General features: G+C 47.1%; 1 protein-coding gene across 10 annotated transcripts in view; it reads left to right on the top strand.

Moving 5' to 3' along the window:
- Positions 1–7,250: 7,250 nt before the first annotated feature.
- ADGRG2 (adhesion G protein-coupled receptor G2) overlaps positions 7,251–20,450 on the top strand; it is a 132,224-nt gene continuing 119,024 nt past the window's right edge. For 4 of the 10 annotated variants that reach the window (XM_058292312.2, XM_071213199.1, XM_058292307.2 and 1 more), the window contains exon 1: positions 7,264–7,351. The gene's annotated coding sequence lies outside the window, so the exon portion shown is untranslated. Of the gene's footprint in view, positions 7,352–20,450 lie in introns of all 10 variants that reach the window. The other 6 variants (XM_058292311.2, XM_058292310.2, XM_058292303.2 and 3 more) reach the window with 3 other exon arrangements.

Here is a 20,450-nt window from a genome sequence, read left to right as displayed (position 1 = left end):
AACAAAAAGAGACACAGATTCCTGGTGCTGCTGCTAAGGATACAAGCGAGCACACAAGAACACACAGCAAATGGACAAAGAGAGCAGACAAGTGGCGGGAGGAGGAGGGAAGGGCAGAGAAATAAATGAAAAAAACCCAAAAAACATGTTTGGTAGAAATGCAGAATCTCGGGCCGACCCCAGCCCTACAGAAGCAGCATCTGCGGTGTAATAAGCTCTCCAGGTGATTCTCAGGCACGGGAAAGTTTGAAGAGCCCTGATGCTGTGGAACCCACTCCTCTCTTCCGCCACTTGTTTTCAGGTGCTCACCCTTCATTCCACAGCCCAGGTGACTCGGGGGCACACCGAGCCCTTCTGCAGCTGCGGTTGGTCTGACAGGTTTACCCCAGCGGTTCTCTAGTGTGGGTCCCTGGCCAACAGTGCCAGCATTACTTGGGGACTTGTTAGAAAAGTAAAATCAGAAATTTTAAGTTCTCGGCTACCCCAGACTACCGAAGCGGACACTATTGGGTGGGAGCAGCAACCTGTATTTTTTTTTTCCTTTTATTAAAGAAGTTGCAGGTTTATAGAAAAATCATGCATAAAATGCAAAATTCCCATATACCACCCTATTATTGGCAACTCACGTTCGTGGGATACATTTGTTACAAGCCATGAGAGAACATTGAAATAATTATACTATTAACTAGTTCATCCTTTACAATAGCCCTCAAGGCCATTCCAAGAGACTTACAGTTGAGAACCACTTGTCCTCACCAGTCACGGTGGTCATGCCACTCCCCTTGACCACGATTGCTTCCTGACCCAGCTGTAAGCCAATGATGGCGTGGCGTTCTCCTGACCGCTGTAATTGGCCCGGGAGTGGTCAGGTGACCTCAGATGGCCCAATTAGACTGAAGGGCAGGCTATTTACTCCACAGTTGGAGGCAAGGTTTTTCTCTCCTTCCCCTTCCAATACCGAGCCCCTACCATCTTGCTTGGTGGACATACATGAGGTAGCACGTTGCCAGTATCAGACCAAGAGGGAAGCCAGGCAGAGGGCAGAGCTGGAGGGATCACAGCAAATAGGAGCCAGAATCCTTGCGCTGTGCCTTTCTGTCCTCTGGCATAATGCAGTTCCTTATGATGTAAGCTGGCTGGATTTGTGGATTCTGATACGTAGGGCCAAAATTGTCCTAAGTATAGGTGAGACCAAGGAAGTAAGGGACTGACATGCATACCAAAAATATTATTCTAGGTTGGTGAAGGATGTATTTAGGTTGACACTAGAACCAGGGGGAATAACTGTTACGACCTGCGAAAAGCAACAGAGGACAATTACATAGAGCATTATTTCCTTCAGTGGGTCCCCCATTGGTGAACTGGCTAAAAATACTCAAATACTTTTTTTTAAAAAAGAGACGTGTGTGTGGTTAGGTGAAATGGAAAAATGGATTAACATACAAAATAAACCTGGAACAGTTTGGTTGGGGTGGCCGGATGTAAGGAAGTTCTCAAAAAGGACCTGGGCCTGGGAAAAGGGCCCAGGGGCCACCCTGAAAGAGCTCCCAATGGCCAAGGCTGGAACAATTTGAACAACAAAATAAATGAGGATGGCATTGGATTATGATCCAAAGAATAATTATCCATGAGTCCACACTGATGTAAAGAAATAACTGAATAAGTGAAGAGATAGGAGAGAAGGTACAGCTCTTCCCCGTAGAAGCATTCCAATGAATGAATGGTGAGGGAATGAGGGAAATAGACCACAGCAATAATGGGTGCAGGCCCGATCCACTGATGGGTGCTGAATCAGTGAGACTGGGTTTGAAGAGAAACAGGATATTTTACATAGTCTCAAAGGATCTTCCGCAAGGGGGAAATGGATACAGAAGGCAAAGTAAGGTACTCTGGGCATGTGTCTGTCCAGAATTTCCACCTGAAATGGGCTCTGTGGCTTCAGAGTCAAGTAAACCAAGAGATCTGCTTTCAGATTGCATGGTCAGGACTTTGTGAGTTCCTCTTCAAAGACCTTCAATTAGGACTGAGCTGGATGTGGCCTGGTGCAAAGAGTTGTCCTGTCTCACTATTGAAGGACCCAATGGGCTCACCTTCCTCCCCCAGCTCCCTACCCTAACCCCAAGGCCCTGGGATGGCGTGCTGCCAGGCAGGTTGGTGATGAGTGTCATAAAGTAATCCCAGTGTGCAGATGGAATGAACTGCCTTTAGTTACCTCTGGATTTTTGGGTTATTTGTGTTGGCACATGGCCACACTCGGCTCTTCCCAAGTTGGAACACATTCTCAGAAAGGGCTGGTGCCACCATCTTCATCTTGGTTGAGGCCCAAGTCCGGTTTCATTTTTCACTAAACTGCCATTTGTAACTTTCATGGAACAGAATGACAACATGTCCAACAGTCTCCATTCAGTATTTTCATATGCGAGAGCCTTTTGGTCTCCCGTGAGAGCACGTGATTTATTTGTCTCCTCCATTGTGCAATATGTTTAACACCATTACAGCTGTTGGAATGTTCTGGAGAAAAATTGTGTTGTATCACACAGTGACTTCATCCACACGAGCATGATTTGTTTCTCACCTAGATCCACCAAAGCCTCCATTACAGCGGGGCAGAGACGGCTTTGGCCCGATGGTGAGGGCCCTGAGGGCTGGGACAGCCTCTCGCCCATCTCCCTCTGCCCGGTGTCCGGCTCCCAGTCGGTGTGGTAGTCCTGGATGATGCTCACCAAATAGTTCCCCACGTAGGGCTGCACTTCCTGGCCTGCTCTGCCTGGGTGCGACTATGTCAACAGTTCCTGCTGCTGAGTGGGGAGCAGAAGCGGGGTGCACCTTGCTTCTGGGCTAGAACATTGAAATGCTTGTGGTCCAGAGTTTCTTTATCACAACTGGCAACCTTTGAGAAGGTGGCTACTCAGTCAGCCTGCGGCCCTGAGTGATGGCAGTAAGTAGGGGCCCCTTCTAACCCGTAATGAGCAAGTACTGTAAGAATGAAATCTTTATTTTAACCAAAGTGATTGGGGGGGAGGGGGGAGTGGTTTGTTACTGTAGTATAACCTGGATTATCCTGACTGATACAGTAGTATAAGATAAATATTTATGGGACTTCATAGTTTTTGAATGTAATATTTTCTAAAAAATTAAAAAAAAAAAAAGATAAATATTTGTTGAGTGAATGAATGATTTAAGCCAGATGGGATTTCTAGCAGTGGCCGCTCTAGGTTCTCAATAAAGGAGAGGTTTAGGCATAGTAATCTGATTACAAGTATGTGGGAAATGGGAGCATGTGAGCTAAGGGACTTCTCTTGTTTTGTTTGCATAGGACACTGTTTTACTCAGCTGCCTTTCATCTGGTTTGTGGGAGTGTTGATGGAGTTTATGGGGAGCCTGAAAAGCCCCAAGCCAACCTTTGGCACTACCCCTGGACTTTAGGTTGACCTTGTCACCCCCTATGCATTTTACAAATGGGGAAACTGTGACCCAGAGATTCTACACCAATTAGTGACCAAACTGGTAGACAATGAATCCCTCATTTCTTGATTCTCTGCCTGGTACTTTTGCCATCCTAATATCCCACCCTTCATACCCAGACGTTACGAGAGCCGGGGCTTTAGAGTCCCACCATTTTGGGTCTAGGCCTTGTTCTACCATTTATTACCTGTGGATCTTTGGAGAAGCTACATAACCTCTCTGTGCCCTGGTTTCCTCAGCTGTAAAGTCCTCAGTTGGTTGCCATGAAGATTAAGTGAATGAAGTAGTTAGTCTGTGAAAACTTGACTTGCCTGGCATGTAGCAAGCACGTTAGTTGGTGGCGGCGGTGGTTGGCGTTCCAGATCTTCATCCCATTGTCTGGACTTGCACCCAAGAGTCATGTTCTGTTTGTGCTTGAATCTGTTTTAAGCCATCGAGCAGTAATTTTTAGGCCTTTTGGCCCCAGGTAAAGAGGTCCTTAAAGTTCGAAGGAGAGAGCTGGGCCCTAAGCACTGGCGAACTGCCTCGCTTTGCTGTGGGCCCACGCCAAGGAGTCCACGATGAGAGGGAGCTGAGAAGACAAGGACCTCTGCCCTCTCTACTCAGCCTCTGCCATGCTGACCGAGGTCTAGTGATCAAACTCTGTCCCTGGCTCAAAGACCCTGTGGGCCAGAGCCAAAGTCACCCACTCTCCAGCTGCTGGGACATGGTCAGCCTGCAGGCTTTGGAGATATATTTAACTCCAAGCCCTGAGCACCCACAGCCTTCCTTCATGCCAGCGGCTAGTGCCTGTGGAGGAGGCATGTGATCACAGTGTCGGCGTGTACACATGCTCCCTGAATTCCGCAGGGCTGCCTCTGGTGGAAAAGGCAGAGGGCTCCATGGGTGCAGGGTCCGAGTCCCTTAGTCCCAGTCTTTTTCCTCTCCTGTAGGTCTTGATGTCAGGGTGACATTTATCTGAGAGTGTCTTATCAAGGAGAACAAAAGTATGGCACAAAGAGCATCCCAGTATGGATTTTTTTTTTTAGCAAAATCGTTTATTGTCTTTTTTAAAAGAAGATACATAGATCGCACAAAATGTTACATTAAAAAATATAAGGGAAGCGGACATGGCTCAACTGGGAAGTGGACATGGCTCAACTGATAGAGCATCCGTCTACCATATGAAGGGTCCAGGGTTCGATCCCCAGGGCCTCCTGACCCGTGTGGAGCTGGCCCATGCGCAGTGCTGCCGCGTGCAAGGAGTGCTGTGCCACGCAGGGGTGCCCCTGCATAGGGGAGCCCCATGCGCAAGGAGTGCGCCCTGCAAGGAGAGCCACCCCGTGTGTAAAAAGTGCAGACTGCCCAGAAGGGGCACCGCACACATGGAGAGCTGACGCAGCAAGATGATGCAACAACAAAAAAAGACGCAGATTCCCAGTGCTGCCTGATAATGCAAGTGGACGCAAAAGAACACACAGTGAATGGACAGAGAGAGCAGACAACCGGGGTGGGGGGGGGGGAGTGCGGGGAAATAAATAAAACAAATCTTAAAAAAATATATATATAAGAGGTTCCCATATACCCCACTCCCCACCCCCCCCTTCCACATCAACAACCTCTTTCATCATCGTGGCACATTCATTGCATTTGGTGAATATATTTTGGAGCACTGCTGCACTGCATGGATAGTGGTTTACATTGTAGTTTACACTTTTAATTTCAGGACTGTCTCATTTTTGTTATTTCTATCTTTTTTAATTTTTAAAAAGTTTAATTGCCCTTTTTTTTTTAAAGATACATAGATCACAAAAAGTATTACATTAAAAAAATATAAGAGGTTTCCATATACACCCACACCCTACCCCACTCCTCCTCCATCAACAACCTCTTTCATCATCATGGCACATTCATCGCATTTGGTGAATACATTTTGGAGCACTGCTGCACTGCATGGATTATAGTTTACATTGTAGTTTACACTCTCCCCTAGTCCATTCAGTGGGTTATGGCAGGATAGATAATGTCCTGCATCTGTCCCTGCAATATCATTTTAGGACAACTCCAAGTCCCGAAAATGCCCTCACATCACACTTCTTCCCTCTCCCTGCCCTCAGCAGCTACGGTGGCCACTGTCTCCACATCAATGATAGTTTCTTCCATTGTTAGAGGCACAATAGTTCTGTAGTAGAATACCAGTAAGTCCACTCCAATCCATATTTTATTCCTCCATCCTGTGGACCCTGGGATGGTGATGTCCACTCCAGCTCTAAGTCTAGAGGGGGTCATTTTTGTTATTTTTAAAAGGCACTTCCTTAAAATGACTTTAACGAGAACAACAAAACCAGGTTGTTTACAGGAAAAACTTGCCCATTCTGGTCTCAATCTTTAGAAATTAAAGCAACTTTTAATATGAGATACACGTATTTTACCTTTTTACTCCAGTAAACCATACATACAGAAAAGTGCCCATAAGTGAAGAGATTGATGAATTTTCACCTACTTAAAAACCCTTGCAACCAGCACCCAGATCCAGAAGCAGGACACTTTCTGCACCCTCTAAAGCCTACGTAGCAAGCCTTGGGGGTGACCCTAAGTCTGTTTATTAGATTACACTGCCGTTCCCCTCCTCCGGCTTCTGCATTTGGCTTTTTAAGTAACCTGGGAGAGCCTCCTGACCTCCACCGCCCTTAATTCAACCAGTCAAAAGTCGCTCTGAAAACACTTTCCATTCATTTCTCCAGCCAGGATGTTGTGAGTGCTAATAGGTTGGTGTTTGCAAAACAAACGCAAGCCCTCTTGCACAGCCGCGGCTGCAGTGCAGCGCCTAAGACCCGGGAGCGGGCCGGGCTGTGCACTTCACAAACCTCCTCTCCGGAGCCTGGGGGGGCAATTCACAGTCCCTAGGCGTATCGTTGGTTTGGGTTTAGATGTAAAGAAAGTGTCGCGTCTCCTACAGGTTTAAAGGAAAGACAAAGATGCTTATCAAGCTGTAAAGCATTTTGCAAATGTAGGCGTTGTTCGCCTAATACTCGAAAGCTGGAGTAGGTGGTGGGGAAGGGGTGGTAAAAGGAGCCCTTGCAGGCCTCAGCTGTCCTAGCTGTAAAATGGGATACTTAGACCAGCCGGCTGGGTGATCTGGTAAGTCCCTTCCAGATCTAGTTTTTATTCTAGGAAGTGTAGAGGGAGGAGATGCTGAAGGAGAGAAAAGGTAGAGGTGAGCAGGGACACTGTCCCTCCCCAGCAGGCCGAGCCCTGGGGACCCCAGTTTCTTGGAACTCCGTGGATCCTGTCCTTCACCAGGGACCTCGGAGCTGAATCCTTTCCCGAGACCCTCTCCGTTTCAGGGGTCTCTCCTGTCCCCCTCCGGAGGGCTCGCACAGCTAATCTCCGCACCCAGGAAGGTTCTGGCAGCGGGGTGCCCTCGGGGTTCCTCCCTATGGCCGGGCGCGGCGCTCAAAGTGGTGGGGCAGGCCTTGGGTACCAGGGCGACCCCGAAAGGTGAGTGGCTGGGTCTGGAGGTTGGGGTCCCCGAGGAGGTGCGTGCCTGGCCGGACGCTGGGCAGGCGAGGGGCTCGCGGCCAAGGGAGCCCCGAAGTGCCGCGGGGGGCCCCGGCCGGGAGGAGGGGGAGGGGACTCCCTCGCCGCGCAGTCCCGAGCGCCCGCAGGGCCGCCCTCCGCCCCCCACCTCGGCGCCCAGCCCCCGCGCCCAGCCGCACCGCCGCGGGGCCCAGGACGCGCCACGCCGCCGGGCAGCTGCAGCGCGGGCGGGCGCGCGGGCCGGGAGCGGCGGGGGCGGCGCCGAGCCCGCGGGGCGGGAGGAGGAGGAGGGACCCGGCCCGAGGGAAAGGGGAAAAGGCGGCGAGCCGGACGGCGCCCGCAGCCAGCCGTCGGCGGGGACCGGCAGGTAAGCGCGCGCCGCCCGCGAGCCCCTGCTCCGCCGGGGTCCCGGGCCCGAGCCCGCCGAGTTGGCCACGAGCGCCGGGACGCGGACGGCGACCGGGCGGCGGGGCTCACGGTCCCCGCCTCCGGCTGCGCCGGGGTCGGGGGCCGCCCCGAAAGCGCCGAGGTCAGGGTGCCCGCCCTCGGACCACGGGAGACGGCGCGCCGTGGGACCGGGGGGCTCCGGCGACGCGTTCCCCGAGGGGGGACGTGTATATCCCAAACCTTGGAACCCCCCCCCCCCCCCGCCAGCTCCCGGCTCCTCGGGGCAACGGAGCCCCGAACCTTGCTCGCGCGGGCGCGGCCTGCGAGACGCGACTCCCCGGGGACTCGAGTTTACCGCGCTGGACGGTAGGGGCGGAGGTGCCCGCGGGGCGCGAAAGTGTCGCGGACGGCCTGGCGCCGCGCCAACTGGCGGGCCCCAGAACAGGTGGCCCCGGGCGCAGCGGGATGGAGCAGCACCGAGAGCCGGGGATGAGGATGGCGGGGATGGCGGGGACTGGAGGCCTCGGGTGAGCGCCTTTCGACGGGGACCGGGAGGTCCCCCGAGACCCAGATGAAGCCGGGGCTGCGTCTACGGTGACACTTCTTTGTACTGGGTGCGCGAAATCCCCTGGGGGGCCTGGTTAAAATGCAGCTTCGGATTCAGCAGGTCGGGGTGGGGCGGAGAGTCTGCATTTCTATCCAGCCCCCCCCCCCCGCCCCCCCATGGTACTGATGCTGCCGGACTACGGACCACGCTCTAGCGGGAAGGGCCCGGCAGAAAGACTTTGTCCAGCAGGCTGAAAACTTGGGGAAAAGTAGGAGATTGGGAGGTCCTAAGACTTCACAACCCTCTACCTCCACCCCAGACACGCACAGGAGAACGATTGCCCTTGGTTTATTAGCGAGATGCCTTGCTCTTCTAACCAGGTTACTAGTCAGATAAATGATCTTTTCTAAGAACCGAGCTGGCTGCCGGGGCTGGCGATGTGCACTTGGTGTCATGCTCTGCTGTCCCTGTCTTGAAATTCTTAATAATTGTGGAACAAGGGGCCCTGCATTTTCATTGTACATTGGGCCCCACAGATTGTAGAGCTGGTCCTGTCAAGTAGGCACCACTGGTGCTGCAAGGACCCACTTGGACCACTTCCTGCAGACTAACCTGGTGTCACAGTTCTCCCAGGCGTTCCCAGCTTTTCATCGGCTGCTGCAGGAGGGAAGCCTGGTCTTCCAGTTCTACATCGTAGGGCATTTATTGCCCTTATGAATGAACGTATTAACGATTTATTAATTGTTTAATTATTCGTTTACGATACGATTAAGTTGGATGTCGCCATGATGGGTAAATGGCGTGACAAGGTGTGTGTTATTTCCTAAGGGGTTGGGGAGTCTTTATTTAGTGTCTCAGAAAGTTTTGCTTAGTTAAGATCTAAAAGGAGCTGAACGTGGCTTGATTTGGCTGCTTTTACAGCTCAAATGCAAAGCCGGAAAGCAAAAGGTGGCCACATTTTGTAGCTCTTCAGGGGTATTGGCTTACCCCAACTGGCTGCCAGCCCCGATCAGATTCCCTCTGCTTTTATCATTCCCGGATCCCTGCAAGGTGACTCTCCTGGAGAGGGGGCCAGAGCAGATTGAGGTATTGAAAAACACCGAAGAAATGCCAGGCTAGCATCGGTGTTTTTTCTGTGAATAATTCTTGCCAAGAAAACACAGATTCCAGGTGTGTGTGTGTTTTTCTTAAAAAAAAAATGTTGGAAGCATAGGAAAGAAAAAAAAATATTGAATTTTAATGATGGGTATGATTTTGTGCAGCAGGGGGAGAGAAAGTCTGAGGAATGGAATTTCATTGGCGGGTTTGGCAGGGCAAGTAGAGCTGCTCTGTCTTTGGTACCCAGATTGGCCTTCCAGAAATGGCAACGTGGGTTTGCGCAGTTGTTGGGGAGACCCCGTGAAAGAAGCTGCTTGGCCGTGGCCCGTGAGGTCTTGCCTGGGGGCCTGGTGTGGCCGTCAGCTGGGGCGCCAAGGGGGTGGGGAGGGCATCACTACATATGCGCCTGCTGTTTTCACTGCTCTGATGAAACCGACAAACACATTTTTCCATTTTGTTGCCGGAGAGTGCCAAGTGCCTTTCAGATACAGGGTGCAAACTGGGAAGAGCACCATTACATTTTAAAGGGGCTGGGAGAGGGGAGAGGGTGGGGAGCAGAGGGGGGAATGTGTTTCTGTGATGTAATAGCTCAGAAGATGGAAAGCAGAGTTCCTGTTTGGAGCAAAATCCCAGGAGCTGGTTTTTATGCCTTCCTGGGAAAGGCCTGCCTGCCTTACCTCAAGATAGAAAAAAGAATTCGCTTCTAAAAAGTTCATGGTTTTTAAAAATAACATAGGCCTTGAATGCACCTGGAACTTGCGGTGCATGGTCTGAGGTAGGCAATATTGGAACTTAGAGATGGGCTAAACATCGGGGGAAAATGATCATAAAGTAAATGCCCTCGTTCAAGTAAGAGTTGTGAACACTGTGTTCCATTTTGTAGATCCATTTAATTAATCCTTGAGTCTGTTTTTAAAATCAAGGTATAATTTATAGACAGTTAAAGGCACCCTTTTGAGTGTACAGTTCTGTAAGTTTTGACAGATGCACCTAGTCATATAACCACCACCATATGGAGATATAGAAACATTCCATCACTCCAGAAAATTCCCTGTTGACCCCTGATGGCCCGCCCCTCCCACCGTTGCTGGCCCCTGGCAACCACTGATGTGTTTTCTGTCCCTAGAGTTTTGTCCTTTCCAGAATGTCATGTAAATGGAATTATACACCGTACAGCCTTCTGAGTCTGGCTTCTTTCACTTAGCATAACGCATTTGAGGCTCATCCATGCTGTTGAAGAGACGAGTAATTTGCTTTTTTTTATTTGCTAACTAATATTTCATTGTGGCTCTACCAAACTGTGTCTCTCCAGTCACCAGCTTTGGGCGATGATGCGTAAAGCCAACATAAACATTCGCAGACAGCTGTTTGTGTGGCCGTGACTTTTCATTTCACTTGGATTAGTACCTGGGAGTGGGATTGCTGTGTTGTATGTTTAACTTTATAAGACACTGCCGGACAGTTCTCGAGTGGCCGTACCGTTTCGCATTCCCACCAGCAATATATGAGAGGTCCAGTGGCCTGGCATCCTCTGCTGGCGTTTGGTGTTACCAGTTTATTTTGTTGTAGCCATCCTAGTGGGCACTGGTAGCCTCTCTTTGTACTTTTAGTTTGCCCTTCTCTGATGACTCATGATGAGCATCTTTTCACATGCTTTTCGGCCTTTCATAGGTCTTTTGCAAGGTCTTTTATTGGGTTGTTCATTGGATTATTGAATTCTAAGAGTTTTTCCCTTTCTGAATATGAATTCTCTGTCAGATAAATATGTATTGCAGACCTTTTCTGTCAGTCTGGGACATATCTCTTCATGATCTCGATGATATTTGAAGAGCAGAAGCTTTTAATTTTGATAAAGCCTAATTTATCTTTTTTTTTTCTTTTATGGATAGCACCTTTAGTAAGCTGCCTAATAAATCTTGGTCTACCTCACGGTCACCAAGGTTTTCTCCTCCGCTTTCTTGTAGACGGTTTATAGTTTTATCATTTATATATAATATAGGTCTACGGCTTCTTTTTTTTTGCGTGTGAAATAAGGGTGGAGATTCACTTTTTTTTCATATAGATCTTCAGTTGTTCCAACACCATTTGTTGAAAAGACTGCTTTCCTCCTGGCCCCTCCTGGCCCACTATGTACATGTGGATCTGTTTTTGGATTCTCCGTTCTGTTCCGTTGATCTTTCTGTCTATCCTTACGCCAGTACCACTCTGTAGGTCTTACACACAGTCTTGTAAGTGAATTTCTAGATCTTTTGTGTGTGTAATTATTGTTGCTTTGAAAAATTGTATCCTTTTTCCCTATTTCCTGTTATCAGATATAGGAAGGCTATTTAATTTTTTGTGGGTCTATCTTACATGAAGCCATCTTATTGAATTGGGCTTGTTCTCATAGTTTTTCAGTTGATTTCCGTAGGTGTTCAAGATGGACAATAAAATTATTTGCAACTAGTAATAATAAAGGGTCATCTCCCCCAACTGTTGGAATATTTTTACCTCATTTTATTTTCTTGCTCTGTGGCTAGGCTTACCTCCAGGATAATGTTAAATAGTAGTTTCTGATTTGGGTGGGAATGCTTCTAATATTTTACCATTAAGTATTATGTTTGCTGTAAGGTTCTGGTAGATATCCTTAGGACCTTCAGGAGGTTCCGTCCCATTTTTAGCTTACTAAAAGTACAAAATTTGACAAAAATGTCTCATTCTGTTCTGCTTGGGAATATTTTGTTTTGCTTAGTTTTTCATTGAAAGTGTAACAGCCTTAAGGCCAATGAGTCTTCGCCCCGTTGGAGGTTCGGATTTTCATCTCCCTACAAGAGAAGATAATGTAGTATAAGTCAGTTCATTTTATTTGGACTATGAAGAAAGTACTTAGGGAGCTTTTTCCTAATGTTCTAATGTTGAACATTAGGGAGTGCGGTGAGGAAGGGAAAGAATGGAGGTGTAGTTTATAACCTACTTAAGTTTTTCAAACATTTTTGCCCGCCATTCACAATGAGAAGTATATTTTCTATCAACACGATACAAACATATCTGTGTATAACTGAAACAGAATCTCACCAAATAGTATGTGTTTTTCCTATGTGCGATGTATTCTGATAGTTTCAGTTGTCTCCCAGTGTTCTATTTCATTGTTAAATGTCGATCATGACCCTCTAAATCGATTTTATCATCCTTTCATTTGATTTCATGACCCGCAGTTTGAAAAACACGGGGTTGTAACGGTTCATTTCCATTTTTAAGCACCCAAACTGCTGAACTGAGTCCAGGACAGATTCATTTTATATAAGCTCATGCTAGGATGCAAAGTGAGTTCATTTATAAGACCCTGGGATAATTGTAGCTTCTTCCCCCCCCCCCCCCCCCCCCCCCCCCCCGTCTCTTTCCTAATGACTGTGTAGCCTCTAAAGCATCCTCCCGGGGGTCCCCTTGACCCCACTGAATAGCCAGTAAATGCCATCTGGCCATTCCACTGCTCAGAATCCTCCAGTAACCTCCTCCCACACTTAGGCTAAGCCCCTAAATCCTCACTCTAGCTTCCGGGGCCTTAAATGACCCTACTATGCTTGCCTCACTTGTCCAGACGCACCAGTCGACTGGCTTTTGTCTGCCTCCCAGCCGCTGCATTTGCTGTGCTACCTGCCTGGAAGACCAGATAACTCACATAACTCATTCCCTTTTTTCATTTGAGGCTCTTCTAACCCTCATGCTAAAACAGCACTCCCCAGCTACCACTGTCAAGGTCCACCCATCCCCTTATCCCACTTTCGTTTCCTTTGTGACACTATTACCTGCAGTTATATTATTTGTTTGTTTGTTCAGTGTCTTTTTTTCTCCCCTGCTAGAATGTAAGTTCCAGGAGGGCAGGAACTTGGCTCACCGTTGTATTCTCAGCACCTCGAAACAGCGCTTGGGACATAGTAGGCACTCATTCAACATTTTCAAATGACTGTGTGAGTGCACTTAAAATCTAGAAGATATCAGACGCTAATCCTAGAAGAAGTTCAAGGCACTGTGCCTTTCTGTTCAGTTTTGGTGTGGCAATTTCTTTAGGTGCATGTGAATGTAAGCCATTCACTGCACAGTCATAGACACTCACCTGGCCTCTGCTACATTTCTGACTCTGTCATAAAAATAATGATAGCTACTATTTACTGAGCAGGCACTGCTCTAAGTGTTTTACATAAATTAGCTAATTTCATCCCACCAGCCTCTTTTTTAAAATTTTACTTATTTATTTTTGGTTGGTTTCTCTCCCCTTCCCCCCCGCCGTTGTCTGCTCTCTGTCCATTTGCTCTGCTCTTCTGCATCCGCTTGAATTATCTGACGGAACTGGGAATCTGTGTCTCCTTCTTTGTTGTGTCATCTTGCGGCGTCAGCTGTCTGTGTGTGTGGCGCCACTCCTGGGTGGGCTGCGCTTTTTTCACGCGGGGCGGCTCTCCTTGCGGGGCGCACTCCTTGTGCGTGGGGCTCCCCTACGCAGGATGTGCCCCTGTGTGGCATGGCACTCCTTGTGCGCATCAGCACTGTGCGTGGGCCAGCTGCACACGGGTCAAGGAGGCCCAGGGTTTGAACCCTGGACCCTCCATATGGTAGATGGATGTTCTATCATTTGAGCCATGTCCGCTTCCTCCCACCAACCTCTTGAGGCAGGTACTGTGATGGCTATTTTACAGATGAGGAAGCTGAGGCACAGAGAGGTTAACTACCTTGTCCAAGGTCATACAAAAAGGTAAGTAGTGCATCCAGGATTTGAATCCAGACTGTCTGATTTCAGAACCTGTGTTAATAACCACAGAGCTCTTAGTGATGGGGACAGTAGGGGTTACACACAGTTTCTGCCCTTTAGAAAGGTGTCATCCTTATGATTTTTTTGTCCTTTGCTAAGTGGTTCGCAGCTGGGGGCAATTTTGTCTCCCTCCCCCCCTTCCCAGCATTTAGCAATGTCTGGAGACATTTTTGGTTGTCCCAAATGGGGGGAGGGATGTTCCTGGCATCTAGTGGGTAGAGAGTCTGGCTGCTGCGAAACATCCTGCAACATGCGGGACAGCGCCCCACAAGAAAGGAGGATCTGGCATAGACTGCCGGTACTGCTGAGGCTGGGGGACACTGGCTCAGCACAGTGGTTCTGAAAGCTGGCTACCTGTTAGAATCGCCTGGAAAGTTTTTGTTTCTGTTTTTACGCATCAGTGTCTTGATCTAACTCGACTTTAGTAAACCTCAAGTGAACCTTCAACATTGCCCAGCAATTTTCCCAGGCTTGCCTAGTAAATTTGCTTCTCCATTCTGCAAAAAACAGCCGTTTCATCTCTTTTTTTCTGTCCTCTGCCCCTTTGCACCTTAGCTGCTGACTCTGGCTCGTATGCCCTTGAAAACCAGAATGGATGAGACAGGAACCGCCTGGTAGTCTCACCACCTGTACTCCCAGTGTGCCCTCCTTTGTACAAATCCTCTCTGAATTCCCTGCTGTTATTGGGAAACTGAATGAAATGCCCCTAGTGTGTCAAATGCTGGCCTTGTCTCTGGGCTCTGGACTTCTCATGCTCCTTGCCTTCTCATGGACATTATTTCTTTCTTTTTTAACTTTTTATTTGGAAACACTTTCAGCCTTTACCAATAAGTTGCAAAAATACTACAAAGAAGACTCATATACCCTTTATCCAGATTCATCTATTTTATTAACATTTTACCCCATTTGCTTTATCATTTGCACTCTTACTCTTAACACACCTACCCTTTTTTCCTGAACCATTTGAGGATGAGTTACATTCATCGTGGCCCTTTACTCCCAAATACTTAGTATGAATTTCCTAAGACTAAGAATATTCTCTTACATAACCGTAGTACTCCTGTCAACTTCAGTAAGGTTAACACTGATATATTACTGTTATCTAATCTACTGTTCCCATTCCAATTTTGACAGCATAACTGGTAACGCCCTTTTCAGCATTTTCCCCATCTAATACAGGATCCAGTCTAGGGTTGGGTATTGCATTTGATTTTCATGTCTCTTAGCCTCTTTTAATCTGGAACATTTCTATAGTCCGTCTTTTATGATATTGATGGGATGAATACAAGACTCCCTCCCCTGTTTTTTTTTTTTTTTTTTTTTTTTAACAGAACATTCATCAGTTTGGGTTTGTTTGATGCTTCCTTGTTGATTAGATTCCGGTTATACACACATCTGGACCAGAATGCCACACAGGCGATGCTGTGTCCTTCAGGGTATTACATCTGGACGCCCGTGATGTCCATTGTCCCTCCTTGCTGATGTTATTTTTGATTACCTGATCACCTGATTGTGGTGTTTTCTGATTTCTACCTGTGTAGTTATTGGTTTTCCCTCCCTAATTAGCATTCTGCTCCTCATCAATATTTCCATCTAGATTTGGCATCCAGTAGTGATTTTTGCCTGACCCTGTCTTTAATGTGATGGTTGGAAAAGAATGCTTTTCTAACTCGAGCATTCCCTCCACATTAGCCAGTGGCCCTCTGCGAGAGCTCTTCCTTCTCCCCCATGTATTTATTCATCTGTTTATTACTGGTATAGACTCATGAATTCTTATTTTTTGAGTGGTTTATAATTCATTGCTGTAGTTGTTTTGGTGCTTCAATTGTGAAGGACTTAGAGTATTCCTGATTGTTTCTCTCTTTCCTGCTTAACAAATCTATGTTCTGGATCATTCCCAGCAGCTTACAGTCATGCCCTAATAATGCCTGTCTTTCAGAAAGCCTGCTTTTGACCCCACCTTGCCTTCCGGTTGCCCCCCACATTTTTGGTCTCCCCTTCTCTGAGAAACCTCTAAAAGGGCTGCTCATACTTTATTGCCCCATATTCTTCCCTCCTCCAGTCTCATCAGGATTCTTTCCTGAGCTTTCCATTGAGGCACTTCTTGTCAGTCTCTCAGTGAACTCTGTGTTGCCATTTACGCCGGTCACTTCTCTGACTTACCAGCAGCATTTGACATACCTACTCATTCTGACCTCCTTTGAACACTTTCTTCTTGTGGTTTCCATTACCTCCCACTCTCTTGGTTTTCCCACTTTTGCTGGTAACCCTTTCTCACTCTTCATTTCTGGCTCCTTCTCTTCTGCTCAGGCTACAGTTTGATGTCCCTCCAGGGCACTGAGACTTCCTTCTCTTTGCTATCTACAGACTCTCCTTAGTGGACCTCATCCAGACATATGGTTTTACCTTCCATCTAGATGCCATACCTTCAGCATGACCTCTCCCACCCCACGGATATCTAATAGGCTTCTCAAACTCAGTATTTCCAAAGGGAAAATCTTGATGTACTGCCACCCTCACCCCAAACCTGATCCTCTTTCACTGTGCCCCATCTTGGTATATGGCACCACCATCCACCCAGTTGCTCAAGCCCCAAACCTACGACTCACGGTCCACATCCAGTCCATCAACAAATCTTGTCAATCCTCAGTGTGCCCACCCCTCTTTTACCCCCATTCCTTTTCCATGCGTCAGTTCCACCACCATCTCTTTCTTGGCTGATTGTAGTGGCTTCATATGATCCAGTTCCCACACAGAAGCTAGAACATCTGTTTAGAAACATTAACTGGATCCTGACACTCCCTGCTTAAAACCCTCCAATAATTTTAGTAAACCCCAATTGCTGGCCCTGGATTACCATATCCTGCTTAACCCCTGCTGATCACCTCTCCCCTTTGTGACCGAGCTCCTTGTTTTAATTCTTCTAGCACATCCAGCTCCTTTGTGTCTTTGTTACTAACTTCATTCTTCCTGGAATGCTCTCTCCACCTCCTCCCCTGTCTTTCTAAGGCTGATTTCTTATCATTCAGATCTCAGTTTAAATATCAGGTCTTTGATCGCCTGGTTAAATAGTCAGGCCACCCTTTATATCTTTCTCACCTTACTTTAAATCTCAACACTATATTTACCATTGTTTTTTTTCCTTTTCATTTATTTGTGTATTCAGCACATGGTAGGCAATCAGTAAATGTTCAGTTCTCCCAGGAGAACAGTCATTTTTCTGGGGCTAGCTTCTGGTAAGGACAGTGATCTGATTCATATGTTAGGATCCTAATTATTAGAGTTTCCAGACAAAGGAGAAATATTCTTTTTACCTTGGCGGGGAGGTGGGAAACAGTGATTGAATTCCAAGAATCACCAGTATTAACATTTTTGAGCGAGGACTCTCCTGACCCTCTTAAAAATTTCAAAAAGTTGACATTTACCTTGGGATTCAGGCACGCAAATTTCCAAAACCTTTCATTTTGTGACTATTCCAGAGGGAAGATTTTTAGGCAGGATAGAAAAGGAAGTGACAATCTTCTCTGCCTTGGGTTATAGTATACTGGTGCCCATTTCAGCATTAGCTCTGGTATAACAGAAGTGATCATCTCCGTGTGGTTGAAATCTGAGAAAAGGACACAGACACAAATGTGTAGTGCTTCATCTGGTCTGAAAGTCACAAATTGACTACGTGGGTGGAGAGAGATGGGTGGATGTATATTAAAGTGGTACTGGGGATTGATCACAACCCCCACAAAACGCACGTTCACATCCCAACTGCTGGTCCTATGGGTGTGAACTATTTGTAAATAGGACCTTTTAGTGAAAGCCTGCCCAAACTGAATGAAGGTGAGGCTTCCTCTGATACGGCTGAAGTCCTCATAAGCAAAGGAGATTGGACACAAGAGGGCGAAGCCATAAGCAAGAGGTCAACAGAACCCAGAAGAGAAAGAAGAAGGAAGAGGAAGGAGAAGAGGCCGCCACGTGAAGCCACAGAACCGTAAAGATTGCCAGCCAGCCAGGAGGTACCCGGGAGGACTCCAGCCTTCTAGCTCTGAAACCCTGAGCCAATGAATTCCTGTTGTTAAGCCCCCCCATTGTATTTGTTTTAGCAGCCGTTTCTCTTTAGGCGTGATTTGAAGACTTGTGGTGGTGTTGGAAAAATCTTGTAGTGGATTCTATATGGTACTAAAGCGTCCAAGAAAAATCAGTACAAATTAGCTCAATTAGTAATTTTGTCATCTAGATGACTCATGTTTTGGGATATTTGGAGAAACCATTAACCTTTGACCAGGAGGAATGTTTTTTTTTTTCCCCCACTAAATTGGGCCAAACGCTCATTGTATTCAGAGTTCATGCATGAGTCAAGAGCCGTGCTCTGCGGTTATTCACTGCTATTTATCACCTGTGCATCATTCTTAGCCATTTTCTTTCTAGCAGCAATCCTTATGGAAGGAAGCAAGTGTGTCAAGAAGCGTTTCATTATCTACTTCATGGATATATTTAGTGTCTTCTCATTTGACTCATCTGTGACAATGAGTTAAGTGTGTATGCATATTTATTTAAAAGTAAACTTTGAAGTGCAGTATACAATAAAGTTTACAAATCGTGGGTACAGTTAAATGAAATATTTTAAAAATTTGTCTTTCATAAACTGAACACACCCGGATCACCAGCACCCAGATCAGGAAACAGAACAGGAGCGGCCCCGAGGACGCCCCCACCCCTTCCTAACCATTTCCAGTCACTGCCCCCCCCCAAGAGTAACTGCTAGCCTGACTGTAACGCCATAGATCAGTTTTGCCTGTAATTGAATTCCATATATATGGAACCACATGGGATATCGGACTTCTTTCACTCAGTATTATTTGTGAGATTCATCCATATGGTTGCACGTAGTTGTAATGTAGTCATTCTCACTGCTATAAAGTATTCCATTATATGAATATCAGCCACAATTTATCCATTCGACTGTTGATGGGCCTTTGGTTTGTTTCCAGTTTTTGGCTTTTATCAATAGTGCCATGACAGACACACTTGAACGTTTCTGCTGTGTGCATTTTTGCTGGCCAAGTACCTAAAAGAACACTTTAAAGAGATTTTTAATCGTTTTTATAGTTGTTAATTTTTTCCTAAATGCAATCAGAATTAGCAGCCACCTTTGGACATAACTCACGCATTTGTTTCCCTACACAAGGTCGAGGCATCCCCCCCCCATAACTTCTGAATTAATTTTAACATCAGTTTTTAAATTGAAATTTTATTTTTCTAAGAGTCTGTTTCCATGCTAATTTATTCCTTTACTGACTACCTATATCAAAACATCACTTTAAAATATTTGAAGAATTTTGGCTTGCTTTTTTTCCCCCTGCAACACAAACACACACACTGTTATTTATTTGGAAATGAAAAGCACTCCTGGAATGGCCGAAAAGGCTTTTTTTAGCAGGTATTGAGGCAAAGATTTATTCACCTGAACAGCCTTGGAATGGTACAGATTTATTAAGCACTGATTTCTAATTTTCCTAAGGAAAGGAAAAAATGGAAAAAGAATGGAAGGGAAAGGAAGAAAGAATTAAATGAGGGGTTTTTTGAAAAAGTAAAGTATGCTTTTTAAAAAAAAATTTTTGCAGCAGGCACATTGACACTAGTATCTCCCAAGTTGCATTACGTTGCTCCATTCAGCACAACTTAAGTTATTTGACAAACTGGAGAGAGCAAATATGGCCTGAAATGCGAGAAAATACATTCCACTTGCTTTGGGTAAGAGACCGACTTCCCAAATGCACTCTTTATGCTGAGAGAACTATTAGTGAAAGGCACAGCAGCGCTTTTCAAATTCTAATGTCGAAATGATCACCCCGGGATCTTGTTAAAATGCAGATTTGGATTCAGTAGCTCTGGAGTGGGACCGGAGGTCTCTGCCTTCCGGCTCTCAGGTACTCCTGCTGGGTGGGGTGGGGTGGGGCCGGGAGGAAGAGGGGACTCACCACCCTGCCTCCTGAGGCTTTAGAACACCATGCTTCTCCGCTCTTGGAGGTTGCCTTGTCCCTTTAGGAATGTGTCGTGCCTTTAGGAATGCTAAACGGTCCCTGTGCTGCTGTGGGCGGAAGGGCCTGCTTCTGGCATGGTCGGTCCTGCAGTGGCTGACAAAGCCCAGCACACGCTCAGCTTTTGTTCGAACCTCAAGTAGCGACTTCTTTTAACCCTCCCTCACCGGCTCCCTCCTCATACATTCTACGCACCTCCAGAGAAATCACTGAGCTGCTCAAACACACGCCAAAGCAAAACACACACACACCAACTCTCAGGTACTGACTTGAAGAAAGGGGTGGGGTGGGGCAGGCAGGAAACCAGGCTTTTTCTCTCGGCTTCAGTAGTTTTTACTTCCTCATTTATTCCGGAGGCACTGGGCGTCCCTTTCAGGGGACGTGAATGCCCAGCCCACCTCCCACACCCTGGTCAATTTGGGGTGCATACCAGCCTACCTTCCGGGCACCAGCTGCTGTAGTTGTCTGGCTCGGCCCACTCAGCCCACCCATGTGGCAGACTGGAGGTGCTGGGGAGTTAACACTCTCCCACCCTGGGTGCATCCCCCCCAACCAATTGTAGATGAAAGTTGGTAGGTAGATAACCCAGCCCCTTTGCCCTTGGGTGGGGTACCTCCAA

The sequence above is a fragment of the Dasypus novemcinctus genome, chromosome X, assembly GCF_030445035.2.
Source record: "Dasypus novemcinctus isolate mDasNov1 chromosome X, mDasNov1.1.hap2, whole genome shotgun sequence".
In the NCBI taxonomy this organism is placed as follows: domain Eukaryota; kingdom Metazoa; phylum Chordata; class Mammalia; order Cingulata; family Dasypodidae; genus Dasypus; species Dasypus novemcinctus.
Note: the sequence above shows the minus strand (reverse complement) of the source record. Positions and strands in the feature narration are given on the sequence as shown.